Consider the following 12,416-nt stretch of genomic DNA (forward strand, 5'->3'; position numbering starts at 1 on the left):
GGATTTAAGGTTAACATAGAACAAAAGTGGGTAATAAGCAACTGAAGATATCTCGGACAGTAGAAAAGATGTCTGAAAGATTTAAATAGATTTAAGGGTAATATTTCAAAAACGAGATGTGATCGAATAAGTCCGTCTTTGGATTCGAGTTCGGCCACCGAAACCCTTTGAAAAAGCATAGTTTAGTCTCGGCACCAAAAACACTGCATAAGTACTTGTGGTATTTAAAGGGTTCTTAAAAGAGCATTTTAAGGTGTTAACATAGTGCTTAAGGAAATGGTCAAAGAGATAAAAACTCTTTGTAATGGACCAAACAATTTTTGTTTTCCTTTATACAAACTTCATCGACAGCTTCTGCAACGATGCAAAATTGTAGTGATTTTAAGGGAGATTTTCATATATGTAGGTATCTAATCAAATCACTAAAATACAAAAACAAATAATTTAGTGCTGCACATATTAGACTTGTATATGTTTATAATATAGGTATCTTTTGATTTTCTGAAAAAAATTTTCGGGGGGGGGGGGGGGGGTTAAACAAACAACACAATTCTTTTTTTTTAAGTACAGTTAGATACATAATTTTTTGTTTCTGCTTTGTGCACTTAAAAAGCATTTAAATAGCTTTAACACCTTATATTTACCCCCCTATTCATAACCGTTGTATAACTTTATAAAACTGATTAAATTTGGAAAATGTGATCAAAAACTTTGTTTATTGTTGTCTTATAGCTGTCAAACTTATACACAAGAGTATATTGTCTTAACCGCGAAGATTGTGATGCTTATTTTTATTAAATAAAGCTAATTTCCAAAATTTGAAAAAAGTTAAACAGTGTCTAAGTAGACAAAAATCTAATGAATACGACTCTTAGGTGTTAATATATTTTTAAATTGTGTCATATCTTGTAACGTCACAATCTCTAAAAAATAGCTAGATGTAACGGGTGCGAGTGTTAGAAAATCGATTCACTCTGTATCTTCGATGACATTTAGAAGCAATATTGTAACTTTTTCAATGAAAAGTAATGGATTTCGTATCCAATATATGAATTTAAAAAAAAGATTTTATTACTCTTGTAGTAAGTAAAAAAGCAATTTTTAAAAAGCAAGGTTTTTATAAAAAGACAAAAATGTGAAGAGTATTACATATTTTTGTTACGGATGTGACATTGTAATATTCTCTAAAAATAAGTTAATTTTACTCGAACTTCGTCTATTACTTCAATTTCGATGAAAAAATTAATGATATGAGGATTTTACATCAGTTGGTACCAGAAGCTTTTTAACTAACTTTTATATTATTTGAGAAGCTATAGATATTAAAAAAAAAAGTTATATATTTCCTTTTTGTACACTGTGGAAAATGTTAAAAAAAAACTTACCAAACATCTTTAAATTAAGATTGAAACTTTGATTAGAAATGTTTTGTGATTAACAACCACTTAAAATTAATGTCCTTCTACAAAATAATTCCGAGAAATAGTTAAATAAAAGTGGTTTTCGTTGATTTTAAACTGTTTTTTCCCTTAGTGTAACTGCTTTATTCTCTTTTGAGAGATTTTGAAGTCCAATCTCAATATGATTTTTTCAGCATATGTTTTTGACAATATTTACAACTCACTTATAGCTCAAGTCGATGTATTATTTTCAATTTAAACAAAAGAGTGATCATTGTGCAACAGATTTTTTACACCGATATTTTAATTAACTTAAGTATTCCAGAATTGGTATTCTGGAAAACTGAACGATCATCCAATTATATTGTACTCCATTCAATAAAAATTAGTACCTGACACATTATGTTTTATGAGGGCCCGCATATTTAAAAAGTTTTTCAATATAAGTTCAAGTGACCTCAACTCAACTTATATTGAATTATATTCAATCGCTCCACTTAAAATAAAAATAATTTTAATAATTTTTTATTATTTTTGTTATGTTTTTTTTCTTCGTTAAAAAGTTTTTCTGCATTAAATTTTTTTTTCACAATCTACGTGCAAAGGTTTTAAGGTTATATCCTTAATATTTTATGACATTAACAACAAACAATTTATATTGAAAACAATATTGTTTTACTTTTTACTTTTTTTTACTTTGCCTGCTGAAGTACACCAAAATGTGTAATGCATGTAATTACGCTTGATGGAGATGCATATGCATTAGACTGATTCAAAAAAAAATTTTTTTTTTTTTGTTCAAAGCATTGTTGAAAATATTGTTGGAAATGACGAAAAAAAAATACTGTAAAAGTTTCAGCCCTTAATGTTAACATTTAGTACCGCCGCATCGCAATTTTCTATTTCCCATACGATTTGTATGGGAAAGATTGTGTATTTGTGTTTAGAATTTTGTATCTTTTTAATGGTTCATCCAAAAGGCTTGACAAAATCATTTTCTTTTATAAAATTGTCCGCTCTACAAAAAAGCTCTTATTAATTTTTTTGATTTACCCCCGCGTTTCGAAGTTATTCAACTTTAAAATATAAAAAGTACTTTTTTCTCATTTTTTTTCCGATTTTTTGACGAAATTATTATGTTTTTCAAAAAATTTGGCAAAATTTTCGAATATTTGTATTCTATGTTGTGTTTTGGTTTCACAGATCCTTTTATATAACTCACAAACCCCTAAAACTATCATATTAGATTTCTTCAATAAATTCGAATTATTCATTTTTTCAACTAAAAATTATTTTAATTAAATTTTCGCGTCCGTTTTTTTTTAATTTCATAAATGCAATCCTGTAGAGCGTTCAATTTTATACAAGAAAATGATTAAATCTAGCCTTTTTGATGAACCATTAAAAAGATACAAAATTCTAAACACAAATACACAATCTTTCCCATACAAATCGTATGGGAAATAGAAAATTGCGATGCGGCGGTACTAAATGTTAACATTAAGGGCTGAAACTTTTACAGTATTTTTTTGTCGTCATTTCCAACAATATTTTCAACAATGCTTTGAACAAAAGAAAAAAAAATTTTTTTTGAATCAGTCTAATATGCATATTGATTTAGATAACCCAAACTAGATCACTAGAATTAAATATTTACTTAAGGAATATTTTAAATTACCAAAATGAGCGACCTCCGGAGTTCCGCGGTTCAGAGTTTTCATCGGAAAACCCCAAGAAAATAACAAAAAAAAAAACAATTGTTAAAAAGAACAAGTTTTCCGTCTAGTAACCTTTTTCATAAAAAAAAACTTTTATGTAATATGTACCTACTATTTTTGGTATTCATTTGATATTGAACAGTGCATTAAACTCATCAATTTCACTAACTCATTCCTTATCTTCCCTTTATTTTTTTTTTTTTTCATTTTTTAAGTATAATGTTGCAGTGGATTAAATCCTTAATTAATGTATTTTTCTCAAAATAAAAGCTATCGAAGTGTAAACATAATACCTATATTGCATTTATTTTACTAAGTTTGATTTAAGTTTACCATTAAAGGTCAAAAGTAAATAAATTAAAATTATAGACAAATCCGGAAATAAAAAGTCTGACATCTTTGACTTCTGTCCAAAATGTCTATTTACATTATTATTATGAAATTAATGACTTCTTTCTTAACTCCATGGTAAAGAAGATCTTCCTCTTAGCATATTCTGTATCGCATTCAATAAGAGGATTATTTAAAATTTAGAGGCTAAACTTCTTGCTTGATCTTGAGTTAAACTTCCGCTACAATATTTAGCATCTTCTTTATCATAATTTATTTTTAAGAATATTTTCTTAAGCAATCGATTTAAATTAACTCTATCCACAAAAAATAAATGACACTGACTAAAAAAAAATTAACATTCCTTCTTCTTGCTAACCTCGTCAGCTTATTGGACAACAGCTAATTTTTAATTCAAAATTAACCACAAAATATTACTGATGATTATGCATTCATTGGTTTATAGAACCTGCACGAGCTTCTTTTTCTTGAATTTCTTAGCAAAGAAGCTCCATTATTATTCAAACAATAGGTCAAGAAAACATCAAAAATCGATACTGGCGGTCATATCACACAATAACCAGCAGAAAAGAAAAAAAAAGAAATACCAAAATCACTTTGCATGATGGTGAGAAAATTTATCAAGGGTCGGTCTTATTAGGTGGTTTTTGGTGAACCATCTATATGAATTTTTTGTTAGCAAACATTTAATTTTCAGGTCCAAAGCATGATCAAATATTTGTTATAAATTAAGAAACAATGCGCGCGTATCCGACTAAACCATACCTCAACAGGTGATATTGGTCGGTTACATAACAAAACCAATAATCGACAATACATAAACCTACAATGCTGTGTTAAAAATTTTGGTAGAAATTAAAATTACTTAGAACTTAAACAAATTTTGGAATTTGATTTTTCTGGCAAAAATAAATAATCAAAATTTAGTTTTAGCCAAATTCTTTATAGAATCTTCACTTAAAATATCCGTGAAGCTTTCTAATTCCCTTTACAAGCCTTTGTATGGTGAAAGAAAGGTAAAAGTTTTAAAGCTTGATTAAAAAAATTGTACCAATTTTTCTTACACAGCATATTTTATGGTTTATGGGAAGATCACATTGCTAAGAAAAATTGTGATCGAACTGTTGAGTACTCTGTCAACATTGATATCATCACCCATCTTCGACAGAAAAAAACAAGGTGTGAATTGGAGTGTAAACCAAAAGACCTTTATGGGTTATCACTTGGAGTTCCGGTGAGTTTAACTTTGTAACCTTGACACATCATTATGTGTATTTGTATAGTAGTTAGAAGGAAGTTATTTCTTTTTTTTTTTGTTAAAATCACAAGAAGAAAACAAATTTTAAGAATGACATGCTGCATGATGACATTGTATCATTAATAATAATTATATAGATATCTTATTTTATGTCTAGCCATCTAAAGACCTGTTGACTTATGTTGCGCATGGTCAATCAATTGTTAAAACCTGGGCGAGGTTTTTGACATTGAAAATATTCCAAATTATGATGACTGGTTTGTTAAACTAATATTTATTTTTAGGTGCAAATGAACGCATTTGGTTATTGGGAATACCTCGGTTATTGGGTGTAAAATAGGTTTTTGTTCATGTAAATGGGTAGATCTATATATTGTTTCGATTGTATTTAGCTGACCTTACACAAGAAAATCGTTCATTAAACTTGTTCAAAAAAAGCTAATGAATAGAAAAAAAGAAATGATGAAAATGATTATAAAACAGGTGGAAAGTAAAAAATGAACAGTATTTTATAAAAAAAAAAACTTGCCTTAACCAATAACGCATAGGTTTTTATGGGTTCTCTTGATCCTTGATTTTCTTTCTAAACGCATTTTTAAGCATGTTTTATAAATTCAAATTATATTTTAAAATTTATTTCGTTACTAGTATTTCAAAAATCGCCTACCTATTAAAAATCAATCAATCAATTTATTATTTTGAAAACACTACTGTTTGACATTTTGTCTGTTTTTGAGGTTATGCTAATGAAGGTAATTTATATCCTAAGACTTTTTAACATTGTCTATTGGAACCATAAATATTTTCTACCGGTAATATTTCAAAATTGTGACGTGAAAATAAAAAGAGTTGAGCACATAAAAGCTTTGGAAAAGTATAGTTTAGTGTTAAAATTAATAAAACGTTAATTTTTTGGCCAGCCTTATTTTGAGTTGTTTGATAGTTGTCTGATGAATTTTGTTCATGTCCCTAAGAATTTAACACCCGGTGGGGCAATTGTTAGCTTGATCGACTATGATTCCAGAGGTCTGTGTTCGTATCTGAGTTACCACCACCTAAAATTGACAAAGTCTCCAAGATTATCATTGTCATGTTAAAATGCATCTATTGCACTGGTTAACAAAATTAAACTTTTTTTTTGTTGCCGAAACAAAAATATACTTTTCTGAAGGTTTTCGGTGTTCTGAACTCGAATCCGAAGTCAAAAAAATTAATCAGCTCCCGTTTTTGAAATATTACCGTTAGAAATAGCAGTACTGCGGACCTTATTATTTAATATATAAGGAAAATTGTTTGACCATATTTAGTAACAGTTTTTATAAGAACTATTTACCACCTTTTTAAATCTGTTGAAATCTTTCCGATATCTTTTTTACTGCTCGAGAAATCATAAGTTGTTGTATTTTTATAAATTTTATAACGTCATTATCTTCTTTATGATATTAAAGCCAAACCAACTTACTTCAGTTTATGAAATCTCGGGAAATACAAAAGATATTGAAAAGATTTAAACAGGTATGGAAAACAGTTCTGATAGAAACCGTTACTAAATATGCTCAATCAAAAACGTTTTTTTTTGCATTTTCTAACGGTAATATCTCAAAAACGAGAGCTGATTTGTTGTTTCTGACTTCGAATTCGAGTTCAGCACACCGAAAACCTTCAAAGTATATTTTTATTTTGTCAACAAAACCCTTGTAAACCAGTGTAATCAGCTAAGTCGTTCGGACTCAGCGGTAAATTTTATGTAGGTTTTTTTTGCACGCACACAAAAATCATACAAATTGATACTGATACCTATTTTTATCGTAGTAAAAAAATACAATACATTTAATCAACTCAAATTAATTAAAGTTTGAGAATTACCAAAGTTTGAGAAATACTAGTTATTCAAAAAGAACCCAAATGGTAGTAATAAAGACTATTTACAATTCAGTTTATTTAAAGTAAAAGCGTATAAAAGCCTTTCGATTATTATGTGTTAAAGATTTTGCGAATGGTATAATTAACTTTAAATTATAATTTGCTTCGATGAAGTTTTACCAAAACTCACGAAATAAAGTAATTATTGCAAATCTATATTATAGCGTTTTTCACTAGTTTGTTTTTGTTTTGTTAATGCCATTTAACAAAATTCAATGCTATTTATTACCTATTTTAATGTAAAGTGTAAAGAATTTTTAGATTGTTTATCTATAAGTTAAGTTGAAATAAAATTGCAAGGGCAACACTATTAACGAATGAAACAGTTCATACAAACAAAAATCAATATAACAAAATAATTTAGAAAGCCACTTTTACTTTCAATTATGAATGAATCATAGTAAGTTAGAGAATAAAGAGCGAATTCAGCGTGTAGATAAATTTGGCATGAACAACAAAATTTCAACTTATCGATTTTTTTTTTTTTTCATCTGTCAAAATTTTAAACAAAAGTATTTTTCATGTAGGTAAATAAGAATATTTTTTTTTTTTTTCAATAAATTCAAAACTCTGTGGTGTCATAGTAAAGTCCTAACTGACAGATCATTTGATTTTTCATAAATTTAATGTAACTTATATTTAGATACTAATTAATTTTATTAAATCGACCTGTTATTTGTTCGTTGTTATTAAAATGAAATTATTATTATTTTTTGTGTGAAATTTAGAATTGAAATATTATTGGTATTTTAATTTTAATAAAAAAAAAAATATTTTTGTATTATCCTGAATTATATTAACAAAGTCTGCGAAACAAGTTTAATTACTTATTATAACAGTATTAACTTAATTATTTGAATTACTACTTGTTTTAATAAATTACTTAAAATAAAACACCTTATAATAAATTAATTTTACTGTATGAAATTTGCACATTAGCATAATTAAACAGGCTAACATACGAATAATATAATACAAGATATAAATAGAAATAAAGTAAATTATCCTGTCTGCAATTTTTTTTTTACCTTACCAGTGAAATGTCAAATTGTGATATTTTGACTTTGCACGAACGATTTTTCTCAATCTTAATAATGATGGTTAAATATAAAATTACTTAAAAAAATGTACGGTCAACTTTTTATTGAAAACTTAAATTATCGAGTTGAACGTAAACACTTCATTGCCACATGAAGGCTTATGTTATACTTTAGTGCCTGATTTCGTTTCAAAGTTTAATTAAAAATCATTCTTTATTTCCATTAAGCATGATGTTTAAAGAATATTATATAGATAATATAAAGGTTAAAAAAATTTACGATATGTACATAGACACCAATAAAAAAAAAATGTTCTTGTCACTACCATAAACGAATATTTTTGATAGTTTTTACCGTTTTTTGTCTTAATTTGGAAAGAGTAACTACTGAAGATAAATATTCAAACATACATTTTGAAGAATCAGGCTCGTAACGTATAGAAATTGATATTGAAACATACATTAGACATACAACATATTGTATTCGGTACTCAATAAATTAGGACTAAAAGAAATTAAAAAAAAAACCGGTCTTTCTTTTTTAAACTAGTATTTTCAATGTTGAGTTTTAAACACTCGACCAGTAACTCGATCAATTCCTAGTGGCTGCCAATTTTTATTTATATGCTTTCAAAGCTGCTGGTTTAAGAAATCACTTAAAGTTAACGTCATTCAAGTTTGTTTTAAAATAATCGTTTTTGTCTCCAAATAACTTTACTTAAATAAAGTTGGTTTTCTTTAACGGCCATTCCAAAGTAACGGTAAAGACATATTGAACTTGTTTCGAGTTTATCTTGTTGAAGAAGCAATCGTTTTTCTTGAAACTTGGTAGGTCTTAAAGACTCATCATAAAGTTGATGTTCTAGAAGTTTCACGAAAAACTAATTAAACGTAGCCAAACTATTCACAGATAAAGCGGTAACGGAGAAGACGCGCACAAGTCTTCTCCGTTACCGTCTTTGTCTCGTAATAATTTAGCTATTTTGAATTAGTTTTTCTTGAAACTTCTAGAACTTCAACTTTATCATGAGCCCTTAAAATCTTCCAAGTTTCCAGAAAAAATATTGTTTTTTCAATGAGATAAACTGGATAATAATAAAGTCTCTATAATTCTAAAAAGTTAGAAAAATCTTCAGACCGAATGTATTTTTCATAAATAAGAAGTAAAATTTCTAATGTTGCAGAACTTATACATTTACGAACTCATGGTAACTTGGACAATTTTCCAGCTCTTTCCCTAACGAAAACTTTTCATGGTGGTTTAAACCAATAGTTTTAAGGTACAAGATCAAACATTTTGAAGAAAAGTATTATTTTTTAGAATTTTAGAAAATATTTTTAAGTAAAGCAAAGTGTATTTATTTAAAAAAAAAATTATTAAATTCACATGCAAGAAATAAAGAATATTGAGTATTTAAAAACAATATTTTAATGTTTAAAACTCATTTCATTTCAACAAGTTTTATGCCAATAATTATAAAGCAATATTTTTAAATATATGCAAATAATTACTATATTTTTACTCAGCGGGTAATGAAACAGGTTGGGATCCACTAGTTTTAGTTAAATAATGCTAAAACTTTTAAATGAAATCTTAATTGTGGATTTAAATTTACAATTTGTTTACTTTGTATTTTTTGGAAAGAAAATTTGTATGCGTTCTCATATTTGAAGCTCTCTCCTTAAATAAAGTATTCCATCATGTAAAAAGTTACAGCATTGAAGATTTTGTTGTTGTATTAAGTTCCAGGTTATTATTTTTTTTTTGCATTCTAAATGTATGTTAGAATTCGAGTTCATAGAAACATAATTCTAAAAATTGCTTAAAATTTTCTTATTTAAAAAAAATTTATAAAAAATGGCGCCAATCTTTATTTCGTTCCTCTATAAACATTATTCCCCATAAAAAAAGTCCCTTTTAATAAAAAAAAAAAACATGAATAGTGGCAAGACATAAGAAAATAATTATTGATAATAATTTATCTAAATCTAAAGGGGATTAACAGGGTAATTTGATTACCAATTTGCACTTCAAACCTGATACTATCTTAGATTTTTTTTATTTTTAATAACTATAGTAAAATTTTTCAAATCATCCACCCACTTGTCAAAAAAAGCTCTCTCTAAAACTAAAACTCAACCCCACTCAACTTAGGGGTGGTTTTCTCTGGTCTGGCGCATTGAATGCGCACATTTTTTCACTCTCACTAGTTGTTCACATTTTTTTTTCGATATGACATAAATGCACAATTCAATAGCAATAAGAAGATTAAAATGTCTGTCAGCAAGGATATGCATTTGGATTTGAAAGTCACTCACCTCTCAGCCTTTTTGTATCCACAAAAAAAATTGTTTTTTTTTTTCAAACACTAAATTGTTATAATAATTGGCTTATAATAATCCGTTTATTTGTCCAATATTAGAACTATTCTTTATCACAACCGTTAATTTTGAGTTTTTGTTCCAAGAAAAACACTACTCTTGTTCACAATTCTAATTTAATAATTGACATCAATATGTTTTTAGAACTTTTTTGTTTTTTTTTGGAAAAAATAAAATTTTTCAAAAATTACTTCAAACATAAAAAAGTAAAAGAACTTAAAAAAAAATAAATCCGTATTCCGTTTTTTATTCAATTTGTATTAGCTGAATTTTTTCTACTGGCCATCCGGATTCAACGAAACCCATTCACGAACTGAGCTTTGACCATCGAATGCTTTTCTAGGTATATAGAGAGATACTAAGTGCCGCTACTGTATCTAACAATGATGAGGTGTGATAACCGATGGATACGAATATTTTGGCCTAAAGCAAAAAAAAAAAAAAAAAAAAAACAAAAAGCTTCTTCAGCATCTCGATTCTTGATGGGTAAAATACTTCTTTGTTTCTTTCACTCACATAGGCGCGAATATGTTTAAATTGCATGATTGCTTAAGGCACCTGTCATACTATCAAAAAAGGGCTAACCATCATCGTTTGAAGAAGCTCCTCCAATATCTTCTATCTCAATTGTTTGCATAAATTCAAAGCCATTTTGAAAGATATATAGTTGTCTCAAGTTTTTGATTGTTAGTATTTTTAACTTAATTTATGCGAGCTTATGAATCGATCCATCGATCGACTGACCTTAGTAGAGGTCTTTTTCGATTCCGCTGCATGTATTATTGGCCATAGGTCATTAACTCATATGTGATTCCGACTCAATCGTTTATGTATAATCAGATAGATGTTTTCAAATGAAAAGATACAAATGAATATATGAACGAAAAGGGGGAAAAACAAAGCGGTAATTTTTTTTTTGATAATTTTTTGTATAAATGATTTGGTGAGGAAGTGAATTTGTAAAAGAATCGAGAATAGATGCAGGAAATGGTTTGATGCTGGTTGATGCTGTCGCTATAGTACCAATTTTCAAGGATCTTTCTATGGATGATGGCTTGATTGGGGATTATTTAATTCTTTAATTGTTACTTCCGGATTATTGGATCTTTAATTTTTTTTGATTTTATGAGTATAAAGATAAAAGAATTGATTTGATCTTAGGCCAAGAAGTTAAAGATCGGATGTTTGGTTTGGTATATGTTTTGGGTGGAAGAACATAGACACAAATTGGGTCAGGGGTGGTTGTCAACACTAACCGGTCGGTAAACAAAACATATTTGGTTTTCATGATCAAGGTCAAGAATTTGTTTTACAAAAAAATTAAAGAATTTCAATTTTTATGTTTCGTTTCTTTTTTGCAAGCTTCATAGTAGGCAAATAACTTGACCTTGACTCTGAAAGATTGGTCTTTTAGAACAAGTTTCGAGATAAAATTTGGTGTATAAGTTTTAAATGAAAGGCAAACAAAATTTAGAAGAATAAAAAAAAAAACAAAAACAGAAGTAATACTCTCTATCTCTATACAGAAAACCATTTAAATATTCAAAATACCGGTCAAGAAGATGAAGAAAGGGAAACAAGTTTTATTTTTTGTTTTTGTTATTTTTTTTTTTTTTATTGAAATAAAAAAATTAAAACGGGTAATAATTGATTAGAAGAGTTTTTTTTTTTTTCTTGTATTTAGTTTCGGGGTGAAGCAATGCGGATTCTGGTTTAAATTATGTGCATGCTAATATTTCGACTGATATTAAGATAGGTACCATCATAGTTCCGAAGATATTTAAACTTAATTTCTGCGCGTGTTTAAGAACTTTTATTTTTTTTTTATACTTTGTATTTTATTATTTTGCAGATAGGAACATCAAAATTAAAAAAAAAAAAAATTCAAGAAGATTTCATGTCCTTCCGGAATTATTTATATAATTTTTTTCATTTTTGAAATTCATTGATGTGTTAACTTAGCTAAAAAGCGTGTTTTCTTTTTTACTTTACTTAATTTGTATAAAAGAAGCTTATTAGATTCTATAATGCCCTCAATGAGAAATTATTTAAGTTTTTTTTTATTTTATTGAGAAAAATTCGTTTCTTTAAAATTTCATATAGTAAATACCTATTTTGACAAAATTAATCTTTTGTAAAATCGTGGCAGCAGAAAAAAAAAACTGAATAATTCTTAAGATTGATTCTTGTGCTTTTTTTGCATAGAGAAGATTTTATGTTCAACTTTTGAGAACGAAAAGATTGAAATTAATTATTTCCCTAGGTTTCCATACAAAATACATGATTAAAATTTATTTAGCGAGTTTTCAAAATAAAATTGAAGCATCCCAAGAACGGAATAACTC

At 27.4% G+C, this 12,416-nt stretch overlaps 1 protein-coding gene across 1 annotated transcript in view; it reads left to right on the top strand.

Moving 5' to 3' along the window:
- Positions 1-4,545: 4,545 nt before the first annotated feature.
- LOC129913759 (elongation of very long chain fatty acids protein AAEL008004) overlaps positions 4,546-12,416 on the top strand; it is an 83,915-nt gene continuing 76,044 nt past the window's right edge. Inside the window, exon 1 of the mRNA XM_055992597.1 lies at positions 4,546-4,703. The gene's annotated coding sequence lies outside the window, so the exon portion shown is untranslated. The remainder of the gene's footprint in view (positions 4,704-12,416) is intronic.

Source organism: Episyrphus balteatus, chromosome 3, assembly GCF_945859705.1.
Source record: "Episyrphus balteatus chromosome 3, idEpiBalt1.1, whole genome shotgun sequence".
NCBI classification, from domain to species: domain Eukaryota; kingdom Metazoa; phylum Arthropoda; class Insecta; order Diptera; family Syrphidae; genus Episyrphus; species Episyrphus balteatus.